The sequence below is a fragment of the Thunnus thynnus genome, chromosome 12, assembly GCF_963924715.1.
Source record: "Thunnus thynnus chromosome 12, fThuThy2.1, whole genome shotgun sequence".
In the NCBI taxonomy this organism is placed as follows: domain Eukaryota; kingdom Metazoa; phylum Chordata; class Actinopteri; order Scombriformes; family Scombridae; genus Thunnus; species Thunnus thynnus.
This window is the reverse complement of record NC_089528.1, coordinates 7,748,718-7,762,907: the sequence shown is the minus strand read 5'-3', so window position 1 is coordinate 7,762,907 and position 14,190 is coordinate 7,748,718. Positions and strand designations below refer to the sequence as shown.

General features: G+C 39.5%; 1 long non-coding RNA gene across 3 annotated transcripts; it reads left to right on the top strand.

Annotated features, from left to right (window-relative positions):
* The first annotated feature begins 1,238 nt into the window (after positions 1-1,238).
* Positions 1,239-13,695, top strand: LOC137193706 (uncharacterized). 3 transcript variants are annotated; one of them, XR_010930887.1, is made up of 3 exons: positions 1,239-2,371; positions 10,770-10,877; positions 12,403-12,786. It is a non-coding gene; the product is annotated as an uncharacterized lncRNA (long non-coding RNA). The 3 variants fall into 3 exon arrangements; XR_010930885.1 differs by having other exon boundaries at positions 1,240-2,371; positions 12,400-12,786; XR_010930886.1 differs by lacking the exon at positions 12,403-12,786 and adding an exon at positions 13,176-13,695 and having other exon boundaries at positions 1,243-2,371.
* The last annotated feature ends 495 nt before the right edge of the window (positions 13,696-14,190 follow it).

Sequence of the window (14,190 nt, the reverse complement as noted above, 5' to 3'; positions counted from 1 at the left end):
TTGGCTTATCTGATTGTAATAACAAAATTATTTTAAACAAAGATAGCTGGTTTAAAGGTCCAGTGTATAGGATTTAGTGGCATCTAGTGGTGAAATTGCAGATTGCAACCAACTGAATCCTCCCTCCCCTTTAAAGCATGCAGGAGAACCTACAGTGGCCCTCTCTAGAGCCAGTGTTTGGTTTGTCCATTCTGGGCTACTGTAGAAACATGGCAGTGCAACATGGTGGCCTCTGTGGAAGAGGACCCGCTCCCTATGTAGATATAAAGGGCCAATTCTAAGGTGATAAAAACACAATGATTCTTATTTTCAGGTGATTATACACTAATTAAAACATACCTTTGAATATTATATTCCATTTCTTCTTCTACACACTGCACCTTTAAGAAATATGAGTTGTAGTTTTTCCAATATATCTATTTTTTTGAAACCTCCAAACTTCACATGCATACAACATAACTGGTGTAACTGTGTTTACATTTTATTCTTCATAAGTCAGGGAAAATAGTTAATGTGTAAGTCACAAGTAATGTCCTTTTTGCTAGTAGAGTTATTGTAGCTCTATATCACGTAGCTCCTCTCCTAGGGTGCCAATCTCAGCGAAGGTGACTTTGAAATGAAGCCCACTACATCTTTATACCATACAGTGATATGTCCTAAAGCAGGGGTGGCCAGCCATATGCCATAGAGAGCATACAGTCTGCAGGTTTTCATTCCAACGGATCACTTCAGCAGGTGTCTTCACTGATGAGTTCTTCCCTTCTACCTGAAGGAGTGCTAATTAGTGGGTCCTTGATCAGAACGGAAACTTGCATACAGATGGCCCTCTATGGCACATGGTTAACAACCCTACTGTTAGTATACAAGAAATTGAAATGATGTACACCAACAGAAGTCCGTCAAAATGTGACTTCAGAAATGTATTGCCAACTGAACTCAACAAAGAGGAGGCAATTTTTTCCTCCCAAAGTTTTAATAATATATTGTTTGTTTACTGAGATTCTCCTGGAGCTGTCTTGACACCATCTGCAATTTGTTTAAATTATTTCCAGCTGTGAGCAGCTCCTCCATTTCCTTTGTGCAATTTATTGTGGGGTGATAGTGTCCATCAACAGCACACTCAAAAATGAAGCAAATTTAATATGCATACTGATAAATTTCCGTATAAATAATTTCAGTTTTTCAGTGTGAAAGCGGTACAAACTCAAAACTGTGTTAGAATTAGTATTTATTATGGAATTGGGATACAACTCACGACTCAAAATGTCATTCAAGAAAAAATCCACCACAAAACTAACTGCTGTATTACGTTAATTTGAACATGTGTTCCAGTGTCATGTTCTTGTGCAGCACAAAATTTGCAGGGAGGTGGTGGATGGATGATGGACATGCAAAGCAGAAGAAGCTGTTTTTCCATCCAAATGGAGAACAAATTTTAATTGAATTTCCAGAAGATGGGCTAAATTCGAATTAATGCGCATTTCCATGCACCTCCATTATGCGAATTTTGAAGTAAAACAGCTGGTTGCTCTAATTTTCCAGTCAGGGGCAACAAGATGATGTAATTAATAGAGAGGCAGTCAAACCTCAAACGGTGAAAAACAATTTAGAAAACATGATGGAAATATGGCATTTATGATTGTTTCATGTATTAATTTGAGGAGTATTACAGTCTCTTAATCGCTCCACACAGATCCGATGTTTTTGCTCTCTGCTATTTTTTAAACTTTTTCTTCAGGGAGCAGAAGCTCCATTTGATATCTGTTTCTCGTATGTCATGATTTATTTGCTCATTGCATTTTGTCGCATTTGGTTTCATCGATACACCAAATTTTCCACTTCAACCAAGTGTAAAAACGTTTTTGTGATATTTTGGGATTTCTTCAAATTTCTAGCATTTCCATACAGGTTTTTATTTGTGCAGATTGAAAATGTGAACAAAAACAGGTGGATGGAAATGCATGTTATTGACACTAGAAACTGAGGTTCACATCCTGTGTCCTATGTGTGGTTACCTTAGGGCTACAAAGGCACATTGGATAAGGGCAGGTGAGATTGTGGTTTTGGTAAAATATTGAAATGAATGAATGAATAAATGAAATAATATCTATGAATGTTTTTCTAATTCGTATGGAATGAACATTCTGCTTTTTAAATGTTAATTTAAAACATTTCCGTATTATGTTGATAAAAAACCTAATCCAATGGCATTACCTTTCTCTCAAATCATGGGAAAGCACAGGTGTAACTAATATAATTAATCGCTCTGGCCTATTCAAGTATGCCAGTATGCCATGCCAGAGAGCCAACATGCACAACAGTAGAGTGCTGGAACTGGAACACCCAATGATACGCAGTCGTCGATTATGTTGTAAGTCATGCCCGTGTGTGATGATTCACAATGTCTACTGATAGAAGAGTCTGCAAGCCTTTTTTTTCAGAGCAGATATTTTGACATGTCACAGCAGGGAAAGCACAGGTGTAATGTGTAACATTAATAATAACTGAATTGCATTCTGGTGTGCCAGTTCCAGGGCCATCCAGTGACTCCCTGCCAGTGGCATACTGGGACACCAGTGGAACAGAGCCATCATTAATGTGATAGGTCCCACCTGGGCTTCTCATGCCAAGACGAGTCAAAATGTTTGCTCAGAAAAAAAAGGCCTGTTTGCAGTGTCCTTTGATTTCTGGGTTTATTTAGTTGTTCTGGTGTATTTTTCTTGTTTTGCGGCTAAGTGGCCAAACCCACAAAATATAGCAATAACATTTCCAGCCAGTATGTTCTGTCTCAACTCACCATTTTACACTGACATAACTATTATAAAGGTAGAAACCCATCATATAAAATGCAGAGATACCAATTACTCCACCCACAGTGGCCTCAATGGACTAGACTTAACCACAGCAAAGATATTGAGCAATGTTGTGGTTTGAGTACGGGGCATGTCTCTGATGCTCCTTGAAAGAAAGAACTCTTGCTCTGGCAACACTAAATTACAAAATATCACTTTACATTGCTTGTTATTAATATAAAAATGTATCTAAGAATATTTAATTATGGCTTTTTCTTTTAGACACCACTGTTGTCTTTGCCAGATGTTAAAATTCTTGCTGTGTCTGCTCTGTTTCATCCACATCCTGTCTTTTTCTGCCAAGCCAGCTCTGCTGTTTTCTCCCCTTTTTTCTCTTGTTAAAACATATCAGAGTAAGCCTAGTCTTTGCTTTGCTTTTGCCTGTAATCCCTATAGTGCTTGTTACTACAATACCCTTCATCTAACTATTCAGTAGCGGGGTTTCTTATTGCTTTGGGAGGGTCTTCCAGTACCGATGCTTGTTGTGGATATTTACTACTGTGTCTCTCTGTTGCGGTGCATTGTTGTTCCTCAGCACAACCTTGTAAAACTGTTCAGGTGTATTTATACAGTGTCTCCTACACAGTAAGCTGTGCCGCCGCTGTCCCAGAACATAAAACATTAAAGTGTTTTTCTCACCTCTGAGCGTGGCAACACTTCTTTTTGTATACTTTTTCGTTTCATAAATATATATTTTTTCAGGACTGTACCCCTTATCCTCTGTCAAAATAGATATAAACCCTTTTATTCTCTCATTCTTTATCTTAACCTTTTGCTTGTTATTGTATCCTGTCTTATTCCCATAAATAAATGTAAGCTTTCTGTTGAACTAAGAAGAAAAAAAGAGAAAGCAAAAAACAGCCTTGAGATCTTAACTAACTCTACTTCTCATTGTCTGTCCCTCCTCTCAATCTGCAAATATCACAATGATTTGCAGCCTTAAATTAAATTTGTTTGTTTGCTTGTTTTCCCTTCTCACCTGATTCTTGGTAATCTCTCCTCTCCGCCTGTGATGTGGCGGGTCTGCTTTGGCGTAGGCTTTCATCTCGCCTAATTGGTTCTGATGGCCTCTGCAGGGAATTTCAGGAGCGAGATGCCGCGGTGCTCGCCAGGCACAGGCGACGAGGGGTTAAAAACTCACTGCGTGGGATTAATGAAGGGTTAAAGCAGCAGATGAGAGGAGAGGGCAGGCGATCTGACCGGCGTGCATAACCCAACTGCTCCTCTTCCTCTTTCCTCTGCTGTCTGCTGCCAAGACCCCAGGCACGAGATAGAACAATGGAGAGGAGTTGGTGGCAACTGTGAGCTACACTGTAGAGCATTATGATGCTTGTTAACATGTGGGATGCATTTTGCTCACTTGTTTTTGCCTGTGGTAGTCTTTCTAATTTGTTTACGTGTGGTGGATGGTGTGTGAGTATGTGCATGTGCAGGGTAGCATCTGTGCATGCTGCGTGCGTGCAAGTGGACGGCATCAAGGCCGCCGTTCCCTATTTTCCGTGTGGTTTCATCTTGTCCATCGGGGGATGCGGGTTTCTGATGGTCTTCCACTTGAATACAGTTGACCTGGTGCCCATAGCGGCCCCTGTGACCTCCTTGTTTCTCTCCCTCTCTCCTTCCCTCCCTCCATTCTCAGCATTGTCTCGCCACACCTGAGGTCTCCGAGCACAGGCTGCTTCTGCCAGGTGTGTCCCTAATACCAACTGAGACACACAAGCACATATAAATACACACAGAACTAGTGTGTGTCTACCATCCACGCCTGTCCACAGATGTTAAAAGTGGATGATTCTCATCCTGTGTATGTACTTTGCTTTCTGTCCTTTACTGAATATTTGAACTAGCTGAACATCTGAGGAAAAAGTCCCATCACTGCACTCTCTATTCCCACTCGTCTCTTTCAAAAGACTGCGATCACATTTTGTGACATAGCTCTTCTGTCTCTAAACCAAATATCACTGTCTCCACATCTGATATGCATAGGCTTTGTGCAAGTTGAGGTGTATGTGGGTTTTTTGAAAATGTCAAAATTCAGTTTGTTTTTCATTTCCATGCTGTTTCTGTGCTTGTGCATAGATATTCGTATCAGGGTAACGCAGCAGGGGCTTGCATAGCAAAATATCAGTCTGTCTGTCAGTCTGTCAGTCTGTCAGTTTTCCCATCTGTGCATCTGTGTGATTGTCCAGCATGCCTGTCAGACTGTCTGCTTTGCCATTTTTTCCCCCCCTCCCTGTTATTCTCCTAGTTGACTCTTGCCACATGTGTGAAGCAATCACTCCCCTCCTCAGGCTTATGGCGTTTATCTCCCTCTGTGCCTGAATTTGCCTCATGGCTCGTGTGTTTGTGCTTACATGTGTTTGTGTCTATCCATCCACATGTGGGCTTAGTAAATGTGTGTCTGCATGTTTGTGTGTCAATCTCTGTTTGTATAAGAGTGCTGCGTGCTTGCCCACCTGTCAGTCAAATGTCTCTTGGCATGCCATTAGCTATCTGTAAAGGCAAGGTCATGGTGACTGAGACACACAGAAGCAGGTAGAGCTACCACTGAGCCTTCAGGGCAGCACTACAGTGCTCTTCATTCCTTTCTCGAGTGGAGGAAACATTAAAGAAATATTTTGGTTTATTACAACTTGGGACCAGTTTATATTATAACCAATAGCCAATAGAAATTAACCAGTTTCTTTTGGTTATGGTAACACTATTCACCAAGTTAATTGCTGACATTCCAAAAAATAGTTAGACTGGCAAGAAATAAGTAGTCAGACAATCATACAGATGATCATCCAGTCATCGTTCCTAGTAAAACATTTAACTAGGAAAACTAAGAAGGGTTAATTATGTCTTCCAAGAACAAAAACAAATGATTTGAAAGGTACTGTACTATACAGAGCATCCTCAGACTGGAACTGTTTACCAACCAACATCAAATACATTTCTAATCCATAAAGATTCAAACTGCAAGTCAAATATATATAAATTCATATGGTGTAATATAAACATCTAACATCTATTTAAACTGACTGCAATTAATTATTTTAATTTTATATTCCACTTGCAACTTTAGTTTTTCAATTACTGTTATTGTGTAGATCTTGTCCTGAATATATTTGTGTGTACGAACGGACCCCAGGAAGACTAGAAACCACGTCAGCGGAGGATAACAATAAACAGGTTTTAAACCTGCGTTCATTGATTTGGCCACTTGGGGGCAGTGGAAACAAGCTGTAAATACAACACTTACATATTATGACATTAAAGTAATCTGGCAAACGTGTTAGCAAAAAGCATGGCATATTTACATATCTAGCAGTTAAGCAACATTAGCATTCAGTCATATTTCTGGCCACCTGATGTCCAGTATTCACTCTCCTTTTAGCTCTATTTTGTTCTCCACCATCTCAAGACTCAGGGAAATGTCTGACTCTTTATCTGGCCCTTTTTAAAAAAAATCTTTAACCGCTTGGTATTACTGTATGTTCACCAGCTGGTCACTAACTTTGTCCGTGTGCCGTTTGGTGCTGGCACGTAGCATAGAGTTGGTTTATAGAGCTTTTTCACTGAAAACAGCTGTCTGCTTCTGCTAGAAACCATGCAGATGAGAGCGGTGAGAATGAATCAAAACAGCAAAGCTGTAGACAGTTAAACCAAAACAATTAGCTTAAAGATGCTGAAATCCTCTATAGAGCTGAAAGGAACTGCAGAGTTGTGATAATTCTTTGTGGGTTCATCACTACGAGCAACCCCTTTCATGCGTGTTTATTAGTTGTTCAACTTTAAACAACCACTTTAAACAGACTCCCTGGATAGCCTAGCCCCAGTTTGTGCCTCTCATGTATTATCATTACATTGGCATCACAGAGTAAGCATCAGTTTTTCTGAAAATAAATACCTGCAATTTTTGAAAAACCTATAAGGTAATTTAACAACACATATTGCAGTTGGTGAGGTAATTCTGAAGGCATTTCTAGGGTCCTGAAAGACTAACCTGTTTCCCATGTTGCAACTGTATTTCCTATCCAGGTAGGTGGAAATGACATATCTTCAAAATGAAAATATAAATGTAATAGAGAATGACATCAGTGCAGACAAATACAACTAATAGACATTTTAAATTGTTTTCATGTTCACATATATGCCATATATCATTTCCAAGTATCAATTTTGTTTGTATTAGGGGAAAGAGTCACAGCTCAGGAAACAGGTTAAACAGAATAGTTTCTCGTCCAGATGGCTAGAGACTTTGATTATTGTTGTTAAATGGCCTTCTGGTTTTATTTTTCAGAAAATTGGACACTTAAGCTTTGTTATCAAACTGTAACACATGAGAGGCACAAACTGGTGCGAGGTTAGCCAAACTTTGTTGGAAGAGAAAACAAAGGCAAACAGTAAAATTATTACCCAAGCCATTGTGAACCTCCATCACAGTTTACAGACTGATTTCATGGTCCAACTGAGCTAGAGGCACACAGTTTTCCTGTGCAATAAGGGATTATTACCAAACTTTTGTGTGCTCTCACTATCTGTATTACCTCTAGATAACATAGTTTAGAAAATTTGGCTTAACTGTTGGCTTGTTTGAAACCTTTATGATTTTCTGACTGCTCATATTTCTTGCCTCGGCTGACTTTTTATTTCATGATGTTCCCTTGTTATCAAATCTCAGCTTGTTAAATAGAACGTTATCATAATGGCCAAAACTTTGAAGATATAACCCAAGTTGCAATAAACCGTAGTTTTCCTTGACGCTTTTGGCAAGCAGATAAAGCAGGATAATCAATGCTGAGACAAAAACAAATATTACATGTACACTTCACTCTCAAGTGAAAACACATTTTAGTCTGTAATCAGACAAACACCCCCCAAATGCATAAATACACTAACAGATGGTGGATGTGCTGCACAGACACACAGACAAATTTGGCTACCTAAGCAGATGTGTACACAAATGCAAACATACACACACACAGACACACACAGAAGGAAACACATGAGTTTTCAAGAAGAACCATTGTCAGAAATGGCTTCAAAATGTGGGCATACACACACAGAAACTGGCAACCAAACAGATGCGCGCAAACACACACAATCCGTGTAAGAGGGGAGCGAGTCACCCCAGTGAATGCACAGCGTCGGAGGGAACTGAGGGTCCTGTGCATACAGAACTTGGATCTCTACCACATGAAGCACAGAGCAGTGGGGGAGAGAGGGAGACGGAGGTGGAGAGTGAGGGAAGGAGAGGGGGAGCAGATGGGTCAGCCATCTGGTGGATGGAGGAAAAGCGAGGGAGATGAAAAGAAGAGGGAGGGTGCGCTGAAGAGAGAGAGAGTTGGAGGGATATGTGTGTGTGTGTGTGTGTGTGTGTGGGGGGTTTCATGGGAAATATCCGTGTGTGTGTGTGGATGGAGTAGGAGTGAGAGATGCGTTTGCGTGGGACTGTTTATGTGTGCAACGGGGTTGGTCAGCCGAGAATCAGGTGCCAGCGGACAGTGCAGTTGAATTACTCTGGCATGCTGTTGAATGCACTTATGTCATATTCACAAACACACAAACACACACACATACATACAGACATACATATACATACACACCTACACACGGGTGGTAAGTCCAAGCCTAAAGACACAGCATAAGATTTTCAAATATGATCACTCACTACTGACAGTATATCTTATTTAAAAATGTAATCATTTTCTCCTTATTTATAACTCATTTAAAATATGTTGGTTATCATTTGATGGCAGAAGCAATTTGTTACTTAGCAATTAGTAATAATTACTTGTTACATTACTTTCCAACATTGCCTTCCAACAGTTCCAGCCACCGATCCTACTAACAAGCCTGATAGATAAAGCTTGTTCCTCTGTGCCACAGCAGAGCTCTACTGTTGTCCAAAAACAATTAAATACCAATCAGATAACCACTAACTACATTTACATTTCCTGATGGGTCTCTGTGGCTCAGGGGGTAGAGAGGGTCCTGTCCATGTGTTGAAGTGAATTCTCAAGTATCTTCTGATGGTCAGGCTAGAGCTTTGCATTTTACCTCTGCTGCCATCAGTGTGTGAGTGTGTGTGTCCGAATGGTTGAATGAGAGTCAAAAATTGTAAAGTGCTTTGTCCATTAAGGTAGGAAAGCGCTATATAAGTGCAGTCCATTTAATAAATATAGTGACAATTTTTGTTTTACATGAGGTTATGTGCCAGACTCTCTTTTGGCAGACAATGGAGACTCCAGGAAGTAACCAGTCCCAGCCAAGAAATAGTCTGGTGCATAATCCTTATAAACGTTTGTTAGCTTTTTATACAAATGAAACAAGAAGTGCTAATTAGTGATATTTAGAGGTGTTGATAGGAAGATTTTCATAACCGTTGGACAGAGCAAGGCTAGCTGTTTCCACTTGTTTTGAGTCTTTGTGCTAAGCTAAGCTAACAAGCTGCTGTCTGTAGCTTTATGTCGAGTTGTATTGAGAGACTGATCGAAACATTATTGGTTTTGGTCTTTTCATGGGATTTTTTCAAAACAAATTAGCTAGCCAAGAGAAACTCCACCTAAAACCACAAAGTGTGGATTTTTACTTTCCATTTCTGTTTTTGTACAGATTTAAAAAATGAGATATATGTATAATTAGTAACCTTTAAAGATGCAGGAACATGTATTTTTGAAGTTTTGGGAGAGCCAGGCAAGCTGTTTTCGCCTGCTTACAGTCTTTATTCAATCCTAGGCCACTATCACCCCCTGGCTCCAGTGCACAGACATTTACCAATCTCATCTTACTCTTGAAAGCAAATAAGCGTATTTTCCAAAATGCTGAACCATTCCTGTAAAACACGCATCCTGTCACACAGGAAATCATTTTGCATATATATGGAAAACCAAGGACACACGCACACACAAGTCAGGACCTAAACACATGTGTACATGTATGTACGTGTATGTGGCTTTATATTCTTACTCATATGCAGAAAAAATGAAATACACACATTGATATTCACCATATACACTGAGTAAAGAACATCAGCTAAGTATTAAGTGTTAGAGGTAGTGACAGAGGCACAGCGAGAAGCAAAAGGAAAAAGGAGATGAAACTGGAAGATAAGAAAGAGGATAGATAAAGAAAAGATAAGTGACAGGATTGCAAAAAAAATGGGGGAGGCAGATAGTTTGATGAGACAGAGAGAGAGATAGACAGTATAAGAAGAAAGAGAGAGAAGGAGGCAGAGAGGGTGATGATGTAAAATGGAATACCAGAAAACGTCTGGTAAGGCTGAAAAGATCAAAGAAATCATACTTCCAAAAGCCTAGATGTCAGAAAATGGAGACCAATTTATTGTGGATGGCAGGAAGTCTGGCTCCACCTATAAATTACACTCTGTCAGCCGGAGCAGTGCCGAAACAATACCGGCCCCTGATGAAAGAGAAAGCGAAACATGATGGAAAATGACTTTACATGGAGGGACGACAGAGATCCTCTTTCACATTCCACCTTGAGTGCGGTAACTTTGTATTCCGCTCACGGACGCCGCTTTCATCACTGTATGAAATACACTAATGCTGTAATTATTGTTAATATGATCGCAGGTATGGACAATTTATCATTGTTAGCTGCTCAGCCACTGCCAACTCAATTTTCTCTGTGTGCTGGGTGGGGGGAAAAAATTAACCAGCATATAATTTGTTCAAACTTTATTTTCTCTCTGCTTGGATGGCTGGTGATTATCATCATTACAGTGATTATCACTCACTTGGCTCTTGTTGTTTTCGTTGTTCATGAGCAGGCTTTTCTTGCAGGCTTGTCCCGATGGATTGTGCAGATGTATTTCTGCTTTTTTTTTGTCCTCCCTTATAAGCGTTATGATATTAATGCAGATGTGTATACTCTTTGTTGTCTTGATATTCTGGTGTGGTCTCTCACCTTCAGGGACACGCTGATGCACAATCTTCACTATGGGAACATAAACTAGAAAGGCAGAAAATCCTTCCATCAGCTGGCAGGTTGACATTGAGCCTGTGCTCTTGAAGATCAAAGGTGACACCACACGCCCACACACATATTCAAATCACACATTTTCAGACACTGGATACATTTCCAGACATTTCACACATTAACAATGTATAGTGAGACAATACTACGAAATTCAGTTTGAAGAACATGTTCATTTATTTATAGTGGATGAAAAAGCTTTTCTAAAGGTATTCACTTTCCTTGTTTTTTTAAAGTTACAATGTATTCATCAGGTTTTTCTCTTTTTTGAGAGCCTTGTGAAGTACTCTCATTCAGAAAAATAAATAGATGTAAATTTTAGGAAATGTCATATACAAAAGAACATTATCCTGCCTAGTTACAGCTAATAACAATAATGACATATTTGTGTAATTTATACCTACCCATATTAGGTTCAACTTGTGTTTTCAAGTCATCAGTTAAACACTCCACCATTCACTACACACGTGTGCTGTAGCACCTCTGTATAATTAATAGTGACCTCTGGGCTCTTTCTCTTATGTGTCATAAAGCAAACCTGAAAATTTGTAAAATAAATCATAGATGTTACTTGAGGCTCTCCGCCACTTCGATGATGGTCTCATTGGACCACAGTAATTACAGGCTAATCCTCCAACTAATTTATGTATTGCGCTACTCGAACTGAATGCAATTTCACTTAAAACAGTTTTGCTTAAAGTATATGTTTGGGTTTTCCCAAGTCTGTCTTATTACAATACTGACATGCCTATATGTACATAGAAATGGGTTTTGGTTGCTGTAACAATTTCTACTCTCCATACTGACCCTGAAGCTATTCCCACAGAGCCTTTTTACATTGTAAGAAATGGAGGCTAAAATCTACATCTCTCGTTCTGTGTAAAAATGCGTTCCAAAGTTCAGCTGAAACTACGATGCTATATCGGGTCGGTATCTTCCGATGTTACAGTAAAAGCTAGGATGTTTGGATTGTCCATGGTCGGCAATCAACCCCTCTTGACGGATGAAGGCAGCCTATGAAAATGCTGATGTTATTCAGTGTTGAAACACCAGAAAAAATTGTTTATGACATAAGCTTTAGAAAAATAGTCCAACTTGTCCACATGTTGGCTATAAAGACAAAGAAAATCAGTATGCTTCAAACAAAGTAGTGCTTGTCGGTTCGTCAAACAGAATCTGAAAGCATCTTTCTCCAAACCCTTCTAACATCAGAATTGAGGGGGCTACACAGCCTAACCTTTTACACAGCAATTGGAAATATTCATATTTACAAATGAGTGTAACACTATGAATCCTTTTTAGGAAAGACTATGCAAGTGTGTGTGCCGTTATCCTCATTTGAATAATTATTGCCTATCAACACTTTTGCCTTTAGATGAAAGTCGGATGGCCCCAACTACTTTATTTCAAGCTTTATCCAACCTTTAATGTTCTATGTAGTAATTAAGCCTTAGCCGGCCCTCTTCAGAATTTGCATATTTAGGATTATGAATTAATAAATTTGAAATCCATGAATTGCTTAATAGTGTGACGACCCTCTGTGGACAGACTCCTTGTCCTCTCTCAGCAGGAGCTTGTTGGGCAGAGTCGGGTTGTCAGGGAGATTCAGCTCATCTGGACTGACTGGTTTCTATATAAGCTGGTAGCAGTCAGTCACTCCCTCTCTCCTCTGGCTTCCACCATGTTTGGTTCTGGATGTGTTTAGTTTCATTTATCTTTTAGTTATACACAATAAATCTCTGTTTTAGTTACAATTCATGTGTCGTCTCCCCTTCTTGGTCCAGCCTTGAGCCAGGTTTTGACAATAGTAATCAGATGAAATACACCATCATTTAGTACAAATTTTAACAATATTAAGTCGTGGTAAGGAAATATTTGCAGAGAGTGTGGTTTTAGAGGGATCATGAAGATTTTATTTAAAATGAAAACTATTCAATTGAGAAGAAGTTTGGGGAATTGAGTGTTTCGTTTTTTCTAAAGCCCTGGCTAGGCTTGAGGTAACTGATCATTTTTTGGAAGTCAGGATCTCTATATTTTACATTTCTTGACAAAATTTGTTTTAAAAAGGTTGAATCTTTTACAAAAACAACAGCATTATTGTATAGGATTAGAGGTGAGATGCCACCTCAGTAGTGGCAGCTTGTTAATTTCCATTTACAACCCAGATTAGTCTATGTTAAAGTCTAAAATTTAATGTTGAATGTTGCACCTTTAAGAAAAGTGAAACAAGGTCGAAGTTCAAAATCTTCACACTTTTGGCTCCACCAAGCCCCAAAATCTGCAGCTGCATCTTGTCGGGCTCGGGGCTCATTTGACAGGGAACCTCTTGTGTTGTTTGGGCAGTGGTCCTGGAGGCCAGGCTGTGAAGCTTTCCTCACCGTGGGAGCTGGTTGTGAGCTGGCCAGGAGAGAGACAACAGAAGCCACAGCCACTGGCACGACTCCTGCGCAGGCACTGGCCTGGAACTGCTGGAAGATGAAGGACAGGTGGCTTTCAAAGGGGCCCAGTGGCCGGCAAGTGGAAGGAATGCCCGAGTATAGCAAATATTTGACAGCGGAAAATGAGTCTAGAAGGACGTGTTCGATCTCTGGTAAATCTGCTGCAAAGAATCCGGAGATGATAATATACAAGGTCAGTTTAAAAATTAGGTTTCTGGAATGTACCATAACTATCTGCAACAACATCTCATTTATCAAGTGTCGCCTTGTGTAATGGGGATGTTTGGAACATCATGCTTTTTTCCAGCAACAATGTCAAACTTGCTGCTTTACAAAATAACAAAATAAGTATCTGATTACAAGCAACCGTACAGGAATTAATTTGTCATGAAACCTTGGAGTAAAGAGAAGTGAGCTTTCTTTTAGACTGAGTATACTTTTACTTCCTGGACCAACTGCAGGTTTGAATAAATGTTAGTTGTTTGTTATCATTGGTTTATTATTATTCCCAGAGGTGTTTACATGTTGATGTCTTTAAACCTTTATTATAGAACCCTCTATAGTGATGTCCTAAAGGCAATCTGCCTAGCAACAGGACTGAGAAGCACTGTGTACTTAATGCTAATAGTTGTTTCACACTATTTAACACTCCATTTAAAAAAAATTATCAACTCAGTTTGGTTCAGTAGAAAATTGAGCAAAATTGAAACATAGCCCATCTGAACTGATGTGATTGTGAACTGCTTCAGTGTAAAAAGGATTAAAAGCAATAATTAGAAATGAATAGAATCAGAAAAAACACAATTTTGTGCAGCACGTTTCTGATACACCAGTCCTGGAGTGAATATGAACTTCTTCTCATTAAATTTTAGTCCAAGCCGCACACAATAAATTGTTGCCAGATCCAAGTCATGAGATTA